This window comes from Coptis chinensis, chromosome 3 (genome assembly GCF_015680905.1).
Source record: "Coptis chinensis isolate HL-2020 chromosome 3, ASM1568090v1, whole genome shotgun sequence".
In the NCBI taxonomy this organism is placed as follows: Eukaryota; Viridiplantae; Streptophyta; class Magnoliopsida; order Ranunculales; family Ranunculaceae; genus Coptis; species Coptis chinensis.
Window position 1 is genome coordinate 55919178 of NC_141458.1, and position 16413 is coordinate 55935590.

Genomic DNA, 16413 nt, shown 5'->3' on the forward strand with positions numbered 1-16413 from the left:
AAGTGTTGGAAATATTTGCAACGCTTAAAAAGCGTTGCAAACAGAAATTTCCAACGCTTAAAAAGCGTTGCAAACAGAACTTTCCAACGCTTAGTATAACTATTTCGTACACATATTTAAAACCTTTGCAACGGTTTTTTAATTCACAAACGCTTTTTAAGCGTTGGTAATTTGTTAAAATTTTTACCAACGGTTTTTAACCGTTGCAAAGTTGTTAGTTAATTTTAAAAAAAATAATTTAAAATTCGTTTGTAACGGTTATAAAGCGTTGCAAATTTGTTAGTTAATTTAAAATTCGTTTGTAACGGTTATGAACCGTTGCTAATGGGTTGCTAATAAAAAAAAAATTCTCATTTTTGTAGCGAGACCAGCTAAACCAATTTGGTGGTATAACACATTAATATCAGTTCCCTAGGAGTAATAAAGTTTTGTGATCAAACTGCTATCACAATGCCTATTTCCACTTACAGTTCAAATCAAATTCATCACAACATCATCACTACAACAGTATACACAAAGCTATATACCCTGAACCACCAAATAACCCCAAATAATAAGATCTCATACAGAAACACATTCAAAAATAAACAAAATCCAAACCTGCTGTGCTTGAACATATTCATCAAATCCATCCAAAGTGCAATCGTGATCAAATTCACTTTTCGGAAACACAACATTATTATCATCCCACTCTTCCTCAATCAAAGGCGCACCATAATGTTCCCCATTCTTCGGCCCCGGTCCACTTTTCCTAAACACCCTACACAGCACAAATGCATCCTTCCCCACAAAAAAAAACAAAAACACATTATTGGAAAGTAAGTAATCCTTCAATAAAGACCTATAAATGAATTTGAACAAGTAAAAACACTTGAGAATAGTACTTGTGTGAATCCTTCAATAATTACTAGCAGAGACAAAATTTGAGTAAAAGTGTAAAACTGATGCCGGCAATGGCGTGTGCACTAACTAAAGTCACTAAATTTATTGGAAAATTTAAGCTGAAAAATTCAAGTATTGCACGGGAAAGGGACTCACCAAACAGAGAAAGTCTGAGCTCCAAAGTGAGATGGAGTCGTTCCTACAGCTGATAAAAAACAACAATGCAGGGGTATTAAAACCCAAAAAAAATTATTGGTAGGAATTTTGAGTTGTTTTTTTTTTAAATGAGACTCTCTAGACCAATTTATTGTACACATACACATACACATACACATACACATACACATCCATTACTACATATGCATTGTAGTGAGTGGAATTCACTGGTAATGTACCATAGCTACATGGTAGGCCAATGGAATTGGATGACTTGAATAAAACCATATAGCCAAATACAATGACGATCATTGATTGGGCTCCTTTGACCATCGAGTATTCACCCAAATCAATAACGTTTTTAGTTAGAGGAACTAGCTTTAAAGATAAAATGTCCGTACCTTGGAATCTGGTTTCTAAGCTTTTCCTCTTTGAATTACCGATTTTTTGAACTTCAAACTGGGGGGCAAAAGAAATGAAAGAAATAGCAATTGTTGTATTTAGAAATGAAAGAAACTAAGTAAACATTTTAAAGGTGCATAGCTATGAAAATGGTATAAATGATGAGGTTTACAACGCTTTATAGATGAAACAACGGTATAGTTCAGTGTAGAAAAACCTCATCATGCCATCATCGTTGTTTTGGTTTGAGGTTGCTCTAGCTCGAACTCTCCGGAATCCCTAAAACGTTCAGAGAGAGAGAGAGAGAGCAGGTATACAATCTTGTGTTAGGGCACAGAGAGAACAATACTAGCGTAATACCATTTTGTGAAGGTGAAGTGGGGGCTTAGTCCCATCCGGGGAAGCTTTTGTTTTGGAAAATAATGGATGGTGATATGTCGGTGTTATTACATCATGCAGTCCACCTCTCAGGCACCCTCAGCGACCGCACATGACCCTTAACCAATGTAAGAACAAGCATACATATTTCTCGCATACATATTTCTCCACCATGCCCCTACTACTTTTTTTGGGTGTTAATAGGAAACAGACAAAGAGAAAAAATTATACAAGACACTATTATTAACACTTGAAGAGAAGTCTGAAAAATTTATTGGAAAATTTAAGCTGAAAAATTCAAGTATTGCACGGAAAGGGACTCACCAAACAGAGAAGTCCGAGCTCCAAAGTGAGATGGAGTCGTTCCTAAAGGATCGCTACTTTGGCCAAAGGCAAGAGTGAAAGTAAAACCCAAAATTTCAAATTTCTTCCACGGTATGTAACTTATGAAATGCCAGTTCTTGAGAAATCGAACTCACCGGTGGTAAATTTGGCTTGTCCTTACCTGCACATCCAAGCAGGATTGCCGCACTATCATATGCCATGGCTACTTTCGCAAGGTCTTCATTGGGCTGCTAACTCTCATCTATAAACAAATCAACCACATAGAGAAATGCTTCGAGTCATGAAATATAATGGACATATTACAGTATCGTTGTAAATGCAGGAAATGAGACTGACTGACTTAGTTACGGAAAAGAAAAAATAATCCTAGTTGTCTAAATTCCATATAATGCTATCTTTCATAAATTCTTTCAAAAAGATTGCAATCGTGAAAGAAAATGAAAGTGTTAATTGCGATAAAGGCACTGACCTTCCATATCCATGTCAGGATCTGCATGTGAGTGGGATGTATCTTCATTTGCATACTGAACTTCTGAAGGTCTTGACGGCGAACAACTTTGCTCAGACCGAGTATGCTATTCGGATTCCATTAGACACTTTCTTTTCATCCATTCAAAATATTCATTTGCAATATTTTTTAAACCGGAACTCGGTGGCCCTTCTAGGCGAATATAGTCGTACATTATTTCATTAAAATACATCATACAGGAGAGCATGGTAACAGTTCAAAGTTACAAGTTTAGCAAGCTATACTTCCAAATTTTATTTTCTGTTTTCCAACAAACCTCCACATAAGGAGGGTTTAGGCGTTTGGCAGAGTGCCAGTTTATTAAATCCAATAAAATTGATAGTACACTTATTATACTCATTAGTGCAACAAAAGCAGCCTATCACTTAACTAAACTAACCATAGGGTGGGTAGGGACAGCTAAGGTGAATTTGAATGTAATCTACTTGAGAATAATGCATAGTTCAGAAACCCTCTGCTCCCGGAAAACAGGATTAAACACCTACTATAGCCCAATAAAGGAATGACATACCAACGGCCTAAGAGTTCTCAGCTAATGCTTTGTCAATTGCATCCATATGTTTCTGGAGATTCTTCCACTTTACAACAAAATGAGCAAAAATAGGTGAGCAAAAATTTCAAGAGACAACCGCGAATCGCAAAGGAGGATGCATTACAAAAAGAAAATAAACAAACCTGATCCATGCTTAATGAAATACCTAAAAGAAAGAAAATGTAACTATCTCGATGCTTGAAGTATTTGAATGCTCAAATTAGCCGGTCAATTTACTGAGTAGAAACTATGCACATATTATAATGTAAAACAAGTGGATGAGACCATTGTGTCCCACGTAATTGCAATCTTTTTAGGTTTTATTGCTTAACTTCTATCATAATCGCATCATGCAAACTTCGCTCGGCCTCCTCAATAAACTTAAATGAAAACAGAGGATGTTCATCAATGAGTAATCGTTAACACACAAGATTTATTTAGATCACACAATTACGGTGTTCGGATACGATCGGCTCCACCACGAAGAACAATTGTTGCCGCCCTACCCCGATGGACGCCAACCAACGTAGCATAACCGCAGAACTGTCCACCACTCTCCCTCCTCCTTTATCGGGCTTGGGACCGGCAAAGCAAAAGACTTTCATTACTTTTTAATCGGGGAGTTAAAAACGGGTTGTTATCTCTTCAACCTGCAAAAACAAAAAACTTTCATAATATAACATTCTTATAAACCATCTAGCCATCATACCATCATAACAAGCTATAGTGCACAAGTTCGTTATGTCATTCTTACATCTTGCAAAAGGCTCGTACCATTACTTACAAAAAACATACTCAAAAAACCAAAATAGAAAAAAGTTTGCATATCCCACACAATAGATTACTCATACTGCAACCTTGATTCAAGTCAAATCAAAGGCCCCCTTTCAACAAAATCACTAAGGTCCGAGCAGCCAAATTGAGGTCTATCATAAATAGGAGCATTGGGAACCAAGACTTCCTGGATGTAGATCTCTTTCTCCCCTCCAAGGACGACTCTGCCATGGCAAATATTAGCGGTGGTAGTCATAACATATCCCCTAGCAACCGGAACACCATCTCTACCTAATAGGATAACCTTAAGAGGTGCACTCAACGTTTCAGCAGGAGGGTTTGCCGGAGGGTTTACTGGAGGGTTTGCAGGAGGGTTCGCAGGAGGGTTCACAGGAGGGTTCGCAGGTTCAAACATATTCATTAAATTCTATTGAGACGAACGGCGAACTGAGTTGGAACCAACATCGGTTCCGGGTGTTGTATCCCCACGCAGCGGTTGACTATTCGACATTCCATTGTTGGTTACAAGCTTAAGCATATCCTGACAAAATGAAAAACAAAACTAAGATTTATATATATGATGAAAGCAATAAGTTTTATATTTAAGGCAAACTCACCATCAACACACCCTCAACTCTAGTTATGGAGGATTTCATCTCACTCATTTCACCCTTAAATTCAGAATTTGATGAAGACCTTGCTTGTGCTAACATCACCTTCGCAATACTTGTACGTTTTAATTGCTTCTTAGAGAGGTTAGAGCTGATTCCACGAGTCCTATTCCTTTTGTCCGCTCCTAAAACTTCGGTCAATTCGTCATTATCAAAATCAAGATGAGTTGCACTGCCCTCTCCACTTGAAGTTGCATTTTTTCTTTTCTTTTGAGCAGCCTCCACCAATTCCTATAGTGTTTTCCATGGAAATTAGTTCAAAACTAGCAAGTTAGTACAAACTTAAGGTAAATCAGTCGAGAAAAAATTGTCTATAATAACAAAGACTTAACAAAATTATAGTTGGAACTCAAGTGAAATGCAAACTCACATAACGGGCTCGAGCACTCTCCAAAACAGTTCCATTACGACGTTCATGTCCTGCTTTCCAACTGTCTACCCGTCCATGTATCTTGTCAGGATTTTGTTTATTCTACATGTACATTGGTAAATAATTGTTAGCATATCGTGATCAAAATTTAAAAGTTTATGGAAAGACACCTACCATTTTATGCAACATGTTGGCATACGTATCCCGCCCAAGTGTATGTCGAGAATCATTCAGTTTTATATTCTCACCATTCTTCGCTTTTCTTGCCATCACTTCAGGAGTGTTCTCATATAGTACAAACTGTTCCCAATGATTTGGATCAATGCCATCTGGGCATGCGGCGATTTGTTCTTCCAAGGTCTCAAACTTATTCAATATATCTTTTCTCAAGACCCATTTTCCATATCTAAACTTAGTACAAAGGTTTTTTTCTGCATGTTAACGAGCTAGTGCTTGGTCGACATTTGTAACTTCAAATTCACGCTGTAAAACACAAGTTATATAGTAATGTGAATGAAGCTAAAACTCAAAATGTCTAGTATGCATTAAAAAAAATCAGAGGTAAACCTTACCATTAAGGCATTCCAAACCTTATCCTTGAAGTCAGGATGTACAAGCCTCCAATCAGTGTAACTAACGGGATCTGAGCTCGAATAAGACTACCAAAGACGCAGTATTCCATCCGAGGCATTATCACCAACGACAACACCATCAATATCAATCAATACAGGTAACTTCCTAACATTTTCTAATTCTTGCATGTCGCTGAAGGTTTTGAGATGCCCGTGAAACCGAAGTAGAAGGTCAGTGGTGATGCATGTGAGGCGTAACCGTAAGGTTGAGATGCACTAGGTCGTGGTTGACTCGATACCATTTCAAATGAAATCCTAACATATATTGCAAAATAGTCTATTAGTAGTCCGGTAACTGAAAAATATAATCATGAAAGGTGAGAAAGAAGAATAAATAAAAGTATATAAACAATTCAATCCAAACAAAAGTATTTCATTACCTTATCACACATACCACCAATTTAATAAACCCCAGAGAGATACATAACAAACAAAATGAATAATAATAATAATATACACAATAAGCATACATATTAAGACTGGAAACTTTAAAGCAAAAAATTGTATCATAGTTTGGAAACTAAAACAATTACAATCAGGTTAAGCACTTCATCAAAGGCTTCAAATTAGGTTGGTCCTCAAGGGTAGATTGGAAAATAGTTGGTACATCTAGTGAGTCAACTCCACATGTCAATCGCCTCGATGAATGGATGACTACCGACCAATTAGGATTTTTCAAGTCCTTCGAGTAAAACACTTGACTAGCTTCGGAAGCGAGAATGACCGGCTCATCAAAGTACTGATCAACACTTTTCATCTTATTAAGATTGACCAACACCAAATTAGAGTCTGGACAGAGCTTGCAGCCATTGGTCTTGTCCTCCACCCTCACCCAATTGCAATAAAAGACTACTTGTTGAAAGTTTGTATAGTCCAGCTCTAATATTTGTTCAATAACCCTATACCACTTCGGCCGATGCATCTAATGGATTTTAGTCTTTCCTACTTGACGTAAACGAAGTGATTGCCTCCATGCAAACACCACTATCTTGTGTGGCAACTGTTTTAGATCATGCGACCTAGTAGAAAAGACAAAACCATTGATGCGGTACTTTCTATACATTTTAGCTTGGTGCAATGGTCCTTCAACTAATCGCCATAAGTCACTCTTGGTGTCATTTGCAGCCAATAACCGTAAAAAGGCGATAGTTAGAAAGCTAATATTACTAACTTCAGATTTCCTATTTAACTAACGGATGAATTAAACAATACCTTGTTATATAACCGCACAATGAAATCTTTTTGTATCCGACTTCCGACTTTGCAACCCCTTTTTTCCTCTACCACGAGATTGTAAGGAGCGGTATTCACTACAAATCATTCATGCAATTACGCATGAGTATTTTCATGTAGAGTACTAGAGTGGGTTTAGAAACCAAATGTGTCAAAAAAACACACCTGTAGTAATCATCAAGCTTTTCGACGCCTAGTCTAAAACAAGACCCATCTACGTATTTGAATCCATTGTTTAACACTTAAGGTCCGCCTCTTACCATCGAACAAAAGGCCCTTCATCACTATACTCGCCATCTTCATCCGGAAAGGCCACACGCTTTGATTTATGATTTCCATCCCCGAATTGGGCATATACTCCATAGCATACCTAATCGACTCGTAAAACAATATAACGACTCTGAATGGACCCTTCAACATATCATTTATTCTTTGGGAATATTTTTACACTCTTTCATCGCCTCTATTAGAATAAGAAATTTAAGTATACACTTTCAATTTTAAAATCCAATTATAGAAAAAGCTAGAGAAGATATTAAGGTAAAAGTAATTTACATACCGTTCAAATGGAAACATCCACCTTTGATGCACGCAGTTCCAACAAAAGAAGCTTCATCACCAAATGCACCATGAGGTGGATGCTGATATCAAAAAACGATGGTGGAAAATATTTTTCAAGCACGCACAATGCTTCTGCAACCATGTACTTGGCCTCTTGGATATGTTGCCGGACTAAGACTTTAGAGCACAACAAGTTGAAAAATAAGCTTATCTGATGAATAGCTCTTCGCAGGTCACGATGTTTAGGAAAAGCATGTTGAAGCAATACAGGTAGCAAATAACACATAATGACATGATAGTCATGAGATTTCATTACGAGCAAACCAGGTGGATTTAAAGTGACAATGTTGCTCAGAATTGATGAGAAACCAGAAGGAAGCTTCAAGTCCTTCAAAATTTTGCAGAAATTTAACTTCTCGTCTTTAGCAAAGACAAATGGAGCCTTCAGTTTTATTGGTTTCCCGCGGATCGGGTCCGATTGCATCCATCGACCAATCGCGGAATTCGTGATCTTCCTCATATCTTCTCGCACCCTGTATCCTTTGACTTGTCTTTTCTTGTCTAGGATGTAATTTAGTAGATGTTCCACAACATTTTTCGGTATGCATCACATCAACAACATGTCGGGATTTATGAGTGGGCCAATAGGGCATATCCCAAAAATAGACCTTTTATACCAAGCCTCTCAGGCTTGAACATCTTCATCATCTACACTATCATCCAAATTCACATCGGATGTGCTTCTTTTGCTACCGGTTGGGATTTTACCCGGCTTATACTTGATATGACTCACTGCTGCGTGATAACTTTTTTTCTCCACTTAACCTTAGTGGAGCAATGTTAAACTCTTCAGTCTTAAGTCCCAAGTATTTGCCTGACCGAAACGGGTGACCCAACGGAAGAAAGGGGTGATAGTTTGTGTAAACAATCTTCTTTGCATGTTCAAGATATATCGATTGAGTGTTATCTGAACAAATCGGACATGCTTTGTAACCATATGTTATACAGCCCGCTAAGTTTCCAAAAGCAGGAAAATCATGAATACCCCACATTAGCATAGCTCTCAAGGTAAAATGCTGTTTTTTATGCATGTCATAAGCCAGCACCTCTTCCTTCCACAACTGTTCCAACTCCTCATACAATGGCTAAAGAAAAACGTCGATATCTTGACCCGGTGCCTTCCACCCAGGTATCAGCAAACACATCATTTGGAACTCTGGTTTCATACATAAAGAAGGGGGGAGATTATAAGGTACCAAGTAAACATGCCAACAACTGTAGCTAGTGGATTGTATTCCACGAGGATTGAAACCATCAGTTGCAATTCCAAGCCAAACATTACGCCCTTCCTGAGCAAAATCAGGCCAACTCTTTTTACATGTTTTCCCTTTGGATTGAGTCGATGGGATGTCGATATGATCCCAAGAAGGTGTAGCTCGGTCGTGCCATGTCATTTCGTTAAGCTATCCATGGGATAGTGTACAACCTCTTGAGCCTTGGAATCAAGGGAAAATGTCTCAAAACTTTATTTGGCTCTTTTGTTTCTTTCTTACCCATCTTTCCTTCTTTCACTTTGTATCTGGGTGCTTTACACTGACGACATTCCGTTAACTTAGCATCATATTTCCAGTATAACATACAATTGTTCTCACATGCATCGATACTTGTGGCTTTCATTCCTAGATCTTTCAGCATTGCTTTCATTACAGGGTACTTTGATGGAAAAGTGATTCCTTCTGGGAACCATATCCTCAAAAGGGACAAAAGTGCAGACACACTAGTTCCTGACCAACCATATTTCTTCTTCAAGTTATGAAGGTCAACAACTGCTGAAAGTGTAGTAACGGGAGCCTCACATGAAGGGTATAGCTTTTGTTCAGCCATTTTCTTGTATTCGTTGTACCTCTTCCCCAAATCACGTTCAAGAACAGGTGGTGGTTCAAAATCCTCCATATGATTTTCTTCATCCTCATTCAAATCACCTGCAACTACTTCATGCACTCCATAAGAAGCATCAACAAAATTCCCCATCCCAAGCCCTTCGGCCTCAGTGTTTTCTTCTTCAATCACTGGCTCCACCACCGGATCCGTACATGGGTTCTCACCATGTAAAACCCATACACGATAATTCTTATCTATCCCGTACTTAATCAAATGTCTAGAGATTGTACCAAACACAAAGCTTTTTCCATTTCAACATTCTCTGCAAGGACAAGGACACGTGGTCGAGCCGCGGTTGTTCACAGTCGCAAATTGAATGAAATCAGCCACCCCTTGTTTGTACACATCTCCAAATCTGTCCAATTCATTCATCCACTCTTTCTGAATTGGCCGAGACATTCTGCAAAATTAGACGTGGGGGGTTGAACAAGCACATTGTGTAATCTATCGATTTGATACAACATAATACACAATCAAACCTTGAATATAGACACAGAGTACTACGGCATTTGTGTAAGTCGTTGAATCCTAAACTCGACTTCAACTACATCAAAAGTAAGTTTCTAAGTCGGTTCAAAGACAATTTGGCCTAGGTAGCAAGCAGCACTAGTATTCTCGAATTCTAGCTAAGTCTATGATATTAAAGGAATAGCTATAAATAGAATTAACAAAGAATATTAACAAAGAAAAATTGATTTAATCTACCGTAACATTAGGCTATACTACCACCTTTAGGCAGGGCACCGTCGTCAACCCTCGATCGACATATCTTTATCTAAGCAACCACATATACTTCATCATTGTTTCACCACTGAACATAAGAAAACTTCAAACAACAAAGCAGCTATCAATACTCAGTCGACGTCAAATTGTGATACTTGCTCGGTTCTTATATAGAGTTGTTATTACGTGGACTGCTTTGTTACTACACAATTGCGTGAGGTCTTTGCATACATTATTACGTGGACTCGATAAACCAACACCTCAACCTTTTCTAATTTTGTCTAAAATAGTTTCTATCTTAGCTAGTCCACAAAAAAAAATTTGCATTGAGATTGATTGAGACAAACAATTGACACCTCGATCATACACAATATTTCATTATCCCAAAGAACCGTTACAAGTCACTGTTGATTTAGATCCAAGATTCGTGTGTGTGCACCAAGATCTGTGTGTGCCGAGATCCATAACCGAAACAATCCAATGACAACTAGTAATGGTTGCTGGAATTTGATCCCAGTAACCGGTTACTGTGTAGCCGGACTCAAAGGAAAATACTGCATTCCTCTACTGTGTGTTTAACAACTCAGTTCTTTGGCCTAGGGGAACAAAAAGTCCTTTAAAGAATTTTTGTAATCTATGGAGAAACCACTTCATCAAAAAAGGAATAATAATAATACATTCCAAAGTCAATTGAATTTTCTTTGACAAACTTTCAAAGTAGTTACATGGAAAAGAAAATAACGAATACGAGATTAAATTATGAAGTCAAATGGAATTCTCTTTTTACTAAACTTTCAATATGAAATTACCACCGCTATTGTTATTATTATTATTTCGATGAAGAGAAATTGCACTAATAATTTCTCATTGTTTTCCACGTAATAGTTGTTTACATGTGTACTTCATTTCTTGTTCCACACGCAAAGAAGACCCCCTCACTCCAAATCTCTTTCATGTGACAGCCCAATATCGGCCCAAGGTTATATGAAAGCGGTCGGGTGTTGGTTTGGGCCTTGGTTTCCCACCCCGCTAGTTTTTCAAGCGGGAGAATTAATTCACCTATTTTTCCAAGAGCTGTAATTTGCGGTCGACGGTGAAAACAACGCCAACCCTCAATTGTGTGCGCAAAAGCCTTATCGATGTGGTTCAAGTGTGATACTTGCTCGGGTCTTATATAGAGTGAAATATCAATTATAATATTCATTTAAGTGAGCAGACCACATTGTAATTCAAATAAAGCAATGTAATGCCAACACCGACTGATCAAATCCTTTCTTCTTGGCAGATTCTAGAAAAGTGAGCGTAAAACCGTAAAGAGAGGCGGTCATCGGGAGAGAAGCCTAGCAAGTCAAAGGCATATACAGATTTCTGCTAGTATTCTAAATAACATACTAGAATAAATGCCAACAAATCAAACCTAATCTACATATTCGAAAGCACCACGAGAGAAATTATCATATCAAAACCGAAGGCCACAACTAGTAGCAAACCACCATGTTCAATTTTACACCAACCAACGGATCAAAGAAGAGGAATTAGATACCAAGTAAAGCTGCAACTTGAGACAAAATATGGGCTGTGGACACTAACTAAAACAACCACTAGCTAAACATCCATTTCTAAGACACTAACTAAACTAACTAAAACAACCACTAGTACACCATTTATGCCCCCTACCCTTTATAGATGATCACGCCTTACTTAGGGGTTTGCTATTATCTGCATTGTTTCTTCGCTTTTACCAACAAGAGTCGCTCAATATCTAAGCAGCTTTTGCACAATCATCGATGACCTTACGGTGAAAAAATATTGTGGTGAGAGGACACGTGCAAACCACATTCCACATTCTCAATGTACTAGACAAATTTTTCAAAAGTTTAACAAACGAACATTCTCAAATGATTATTGATAAACAGGCCAACAGTATATATATGAATGATGGTAATGGGTAACAACTCAAGTTCATACAAAGCAGAGCTACGAGACAGCCATCAATTTACACTAAAGGTCACAAAATCAAACATATAACAGCCATGTTACAAGTATGAACAACAACACACTTCACACACATGATTTACAGATAATATTACATAAACAGAACATACATATTATTAAAAACAGATCCATGGCAGTAAATCAAGTTTTGCAAGTGGGTAAAATAGTCGTTCATTTCAGAGCTACAAGACAGCCATCTTTTACATTTGAAAACATGGAAAAGTAACAATAGTACATTTTTCTTTTTACTAAAAGTAGAAAGAAAAACCCAACCCAAAAACAACTCATCATCACAAACTAGTAATGTTTATAAACACAAGAAGACTAGTACTGGAACTCGAAGAGATGATTTCATGAGAGTTTCTATTAATAGTAAAAAAAACGTAAACTAGTAACGAGAAAAAGTTTCAAGAGAAAAATGAAACGGTGGTTAAATCAAGAAAGGAATGAAAAAAACTAGAAAGAAAATGAAAGATTATTACCTTGTTTTCTTCTTCTTCTTCTTCTTCTTCTTCTTCTTCTTCTTCTTCTTCTTTCTTTGATTGAATCTGAATCTGAAAATTAGGTTTTGAGGAGTGCGAAAATAATGGGGTGGTGAGAGAGAGAGAGGAGAGAAAAAAAAAGTTATGTTTTATATTTTGATTTTTTTTCGTTTTCCTCTGTTCGCGAAATTTTTAAGTTTGTAACACTTCTCCAACGCATTTTAAGCATTAGCAATTAATTCCGGAAATTCACCCAAATAAAGCAACGCTTTACAACATTGCCAACGCTTATTTAACGTTGGAAAATTACTAACGCTAAATAAGCGTTGCAAATCAAAAAAGGTGCGTGTTGCAAATATCCTATTATGGTGTAGTGCATGCAAGAGTGGAAAACGTGAATTATGTTAAATGTGGACTTAGGATCCGGTACTTACAGCCACACACTCCATAGGGAGGGCCCGGTTACCTTAATGGTGCACTCACCAATATATGGAAATAAAAGGAAATGCACCAAACACAAAAGTTGAGTCGTTTATAGTCAGATACTCGAGACTTTATCTAAACATATGTATGAACATACAGTTTATCATATATCAACAACCGAAATAGTTGTGGATCATTCCATAAATAAATATCACAAAAAACATATCTAAACACAATCAAGCACCAAGATTTCCTATGACGCAACCTAGTGAAATGAAAGCGAAGTCGGATAACCCTATAACGTAACCTAGCATGCACCTTCTTTTTCATTTTTGAAACGAGAGGGTGTTCTAGTAAATAAGTGTGGGAAGGTGAATGGTTGTGGAGAATATGGTGGATATGGATAAGTTGTAGAAGGAAAGCATGAAAAAAATGAGGATGTGGGTTTAGCACAAAACTCATTCATAGTGTAGGTAGGGACTGTCTCAAGTCTGAAAATGAAGGTGTCAAATGGTTTGTCTTTCTGAAGTATTTGTTTACTAGGTGGATTTAAAAAATTATGAAGCACAGAAGAAACAAAAGGATCAAGTGCAAACTCGAGATTCCTTTGAAAAGGTGGAAGGAGGGGAGTCGAGGTGGTTGTTGTGCAAAGTAGTTCTTGATAGGGTGAATCATCACCTCCTCTAAGAAACTCATCGAATTCCTCATCTAAATTGGTCATATGCACGTTATTATGATAGTCCTCTACATCTTTGAGAAAGTCATCTATCTCATCCTCATCCGTAATATCTGTATCGACTAGTGTAGGGATGAAAATGTTGGAGTCTGAACTTCCAAAGGAAAGAAATTTGGGCATATGATTATCAGGGAACGTGTTGTTGAAATAATCTCAAGCAAAGCTCTCGATCATGCTAACCTCTCCATCCATAGGCGAATCGGGTAACTGTGTCTTTGTTTTAAAAACATTGACTTCAACAGCAAGATGGCCAAAAGACATGGACATTGAACCATCGTGGACATGGACATTGAACCATCGCGGCAATTAATGAGCGCATTGGTAGTTGCCAGGAAAGGACGCCCTAAGATGATCGGGACAGAGTCGTTAACGACTTCTATATCGATGATGACAAAATCAGCCGGATAGTAGAAATCCTGAACCTTTACCAGCACGTTTTCAACCACACCCTTAGGATACTTAATAGACCGATCAGCTAATTGCAATATCATTTTAGTGGGTTACATTTCGTCTAGGCCTATTTGTCTATACAAATAAAACGGGAGTAAGTTAACACTAGCCCCCAGGTTTAATAACGCGATCGTCGTATAGGAATCTCCTAAGGTGTGCATTACGATGGGGCGATTGGGGTCCTTGTACTTAACAATTCCATTATGTTCGGGATAGAGTTGGGAATTGTTACGTTAAAAAGGCGTCTTTTGGTATATTTGTCTTACGCCTAGTAGTACACAACTCCTTAAGAAACTTAGCATGGTGTGGTAGCTTTTTAATAGCTTTGAGGAAGGGAAGGTTTATAGTTAGATTCTTGAAAATGTCCCTAATCTCCTCATAATTAGTATCCCTAGTTAACACGGCTAATTTTTGTGGAAACGGTGGTTTCTGTCTATATTTAGCAATGGTATCACCTGGATGTTTAACCGTGGCTTTCTGTTTCTTAGGTTGTGTTGTAACTGGTACCTCTAAAGTGGTAGGCTCTTCAGTTTCTTTTTCGGTATCTAGTAAAATAGCAGGTGTAGGGGCTACTGGTCGGGTAACTATAGGCATAGTTACTTTGTTATCAACCACTCTGCCAGAACGGAGAGTGGTGATGGCCTTTAGCTCACCTACATTTTCATATTCATTACTAGTATTATTGGTTACCTCAAAGGCTGTGTTTGTTGTTTTAGGATTAGGTATTTCGTGACCTGGAAACACACCTTTGGGTTGGGATTTATCTTGGGCCAATTGTTGGCTTAAATTATTAACGGATTGTAGAAGCGGTTGGTTAGATTGAGCCATGGTTTGGAAAAGTTTTTGGCTCATTTGTATGAAGGTGTCAAGACGATCCGGTTGTGTGGGTGTAGTAGTCATGGGTGGTGTGACTAGAACTATTTCGCGTGAATTATTTATGGGTGGATTTTTATAATTATTATTTACCGGAACGATACCTCTATTAGCATTATAATTATTATAACTACCTTGACCTTGTACTTGTCCTTGTCGATTTCACTTGGTTGTTATAATTATTAAAATTACCCTGACCCTGTCCTTGTTGTGGTGGAGCTTGGTTAAAACTGTGCGTCGGCCTAACATATTGATTATTGTACCCTGGAGGTGTGACGTGTTGGTTATTTCTCCAACCGAAGTTGGGATTTTGTCTCCAAGGAGCGTTAGGTTCACTATTAATGGAACAAGCCTGTTCATAGGCTATAGGATAGTGGAAGTCGGGATGCTCAGGGCTCCAACAGAAACTACATGGATTTGAATTTACATTCATGACGGGGATAGGCTTTTGTTGAACAGAAATGGCCTCTACCTTTTTAGTGAGTGATTCGATTAGAGTTTTAAGCTCGGGATCGTGTTTAATTTCAAACATACCGGCCTTAACTGTATTTGATGAACTAGCGGAGCGGTGGATATCGTCACTACCCCCAGTTGTTATTTTGCTTAGTTTGATCCTCTAAAAATTTATTAGCCTCCGAGGCTCCTTTGCTTAAGAAACTACCCCATTCATTATGTCAAGGACTTCTTTATGGTGGTGTAGAAGTCCTTTGAAAAAGGCACGAACTAACATGTCTTTCGCTAAGTTAAGATGTGGACACTCTATAAGGAGATCGGTGAAACGATTCCAAGCCTCTGAAAATGATTCATGAGGATTTTGTCGAAAGAAATGAATCTTGGAAAACATCTCATCCGTCTTTAGGGGTGGGTAAAAATGTTCCATAAACAGCTGAACAAGTTTAGCCCACGAGTCCACAGAATTAGGCACTTGGGTAGTTAACCAAGACGCCGCCTTATCGGCTAAGGTGAAAGGGAATACTCTTAGTTTAATTTGTTCCGCACCAACCGTAGGATGGTGGAATGTTGTTAGGACTTGTTCAATCCTACGCATGTGTTGATAAGGTTTTTCATGGTCTAATCCATGAAAAACGGGTAACAAATTAAAAATATTTGGGGGGATTTGGAAATCCCACACAGAGTCTGCTAGAACGTTGCAAGATTTGGGGCTATCGCTCAAGACTTTATAAAAGTCCGAGAGAGGAGTTTCTCCTTCGTCGGGCATTGTGTCAGGTGGTGTGTGTGAAATAGTAGCTAGAGGTGTAGTGGGTGGTATACTAGATAGAATTGTTTGTTGACGTTGTTGTGTGATTACGTTTGGTGTTTTTGTT

At 38.0% G+C, this 16413-nt stretch overlaps 1 long non-coding RNA gene across 1 annotated transcript; it reads right to left on the bottom strand.

The window, feature by feature from the left end:
* Positions 1-4627: 4627 nt before the first annotated feature.
* Positions 4628-5677, bottom strand: LOC147510091 (uncharacterized). Its single transcript, XR_015216711.1, has 4 exons — positions 5612-5677; positions 5214-5522; positions 5040-5141; positions 4628-4900 (listed from the first exon to the last, which is right to left on the bottom strand). It is a non-coding gene; the product is annotated as an uncharacterized LOC147510091 (long non-coding RNA).
* Between the last annotated feature and the right edge of the window lie 10736 nt (positions 5678-16413).